Source organism: Channa argus, chromosome 19, assembly GCF_033026475.1.
Source record: "Channa argus isolate prfri chromosome 19, Channa argus male v1.0, whole genome shotgun sequence".
Taxonomy (NCBI): Eukaryota; Metazoa; Chordata; class Actinopteri; order Anabantiformes; family Channidae; genus Channa; species Channa argus.
Genome location: NC_090215.1, coordinates 5,844,626 through 5,846,140, shown reverse-complemented (window position 1 = coordinate 5,846,140; position 1,515 = coordinate 5,844,626). Strand labels below are relative to the sequence as shown.

General features: G+C 42.8%; 1 non-coding gene across 1 annotated transcript; it reads right to left on the bottom strand.

Moving 5' to 3' along the window:
* Window positions 1-1,443: 1,443 nt before the first annotated feature.
* trnaa-cgc (transfer RNA alanine (anticodon CGC)) lies at window positions 1,444-1,515 on the bottom strand. Its single transcript has one exon. It is a non-coding gene; the product is annotated as a tRNA-Ala (tRNA).

Below are 1,515 nucleotides of genomic sequence, written 5' to 3'. Positions count from 1 at the left end.
AGTTTCACAGCAATATAAGCCATACACATGGGAATAGGAAATAGAGCCGTCTTCAATCCCTTTAAAGAAGCATTTGCAGATTTGGCTGTCAAGAACTTTCGGATCTCTACTTGTTCATATAAAGACCCGCCCCAACAGAGTCAGCGGTGTCAGACACCATTGCTGTAGTGGTTTTCATATATCCCCAGGAAGATGATGATCATTAGGAGGCCAAACCTAACGATGGAATGAAGTTCATTTAAGCCGTGATTGTTTGAAAACAACACTCTTGACTCTTTTCCTAGCGCATTTAGAGAAGATGCTTACTTTGAGATTTCGAAAGTACCTAAAGACGACACAATTTTCAAATCGCTAAACAGAAGACAACTGCGATGGCCGGGAATCAAAACAAGTTCAACTATTTGGAAGGCAGCTATGCTCACCACTATACCACCATCGCTTCAAAAGCCCTTGTTTTTCATTCTCTTAAAAAATGTAATCGGTAGAGTATACAGAACAAGTCAGTAAAGCGTCTCAGTCATCCGGGTCTGGAAGGTAAGTCATGTCAAATGGACTTCTTTTTAGGTGAAAGAGTTTCATTAAGTTTCAAAGATAGTTGGCTGTTTTCTGTAGTGCGCTGACTATTGGTTCAGATGCTGCGTTTGTTGCTGAGATTCATTCACCGTTGACAGTTTAGATTTAGTACATTAGCTTCTTTCATGAAACTTATTGCGACTAAAAAACCCGGATGAACCTCAACCTGAATCAGATCCGCTCTCTCACAGGTGAGAAATAAACAGACTGGCATTTTTAAAAGCATGTGGAGATGCCAGGAATTGATCCCAGGGCCTTATACATGCAACACATGCCATCTACCACTGAGCTACATCTCTGATTGCACAGCAACGCGAGCCATACACATGGGAATAGGAAATAGAGCCGTCTTCAATCCCTTTAAAGAAGCATTTGCAGATTTGGCTGTCAAGGACTCTTGGATCCCTACTTGTTCATGTAAAGACCCGCTCCAACAGAGTAAGCAGTGTCAGACACCATTGCTGTAGTGGTTTTCATGCATCCCCAGGAAGATGATGATCATTAGGAGGCCACACCTAACGATGGAATGAAGGTCATTTAGAGCCGTGTAGAGCAATAGTTAGCTGGGGATAGTTGGAAGACAAGCAGGGACAGTCATTAAAACTTTTGCAACTTGAAAACCCGGATGAACCTCAACCTGAATCAGATCAACTCTCTCACAGGTGTCAAATAAACAGATTGTCATTTTTTAAGTACATGGACATGCCAGGAATTGATCCCAGGGTCATGTCGAATGGACGTCTTTGTAGTTAAAGTAGTCGGCTTGTGCATCCAGTCACATTGCCTTGCAATGGTCATGAAGCAAGCCCAAGTCAGTTATTTTCCACTCTCAGGTGAGAAACAAAGACACTATCATTTCGTTAAAGCACTTGGAGATACCGGGGATTGAACCCAGGGCCTCATACATGCGAAGCATGCGCTCTACCACTGAGCTACATCCCC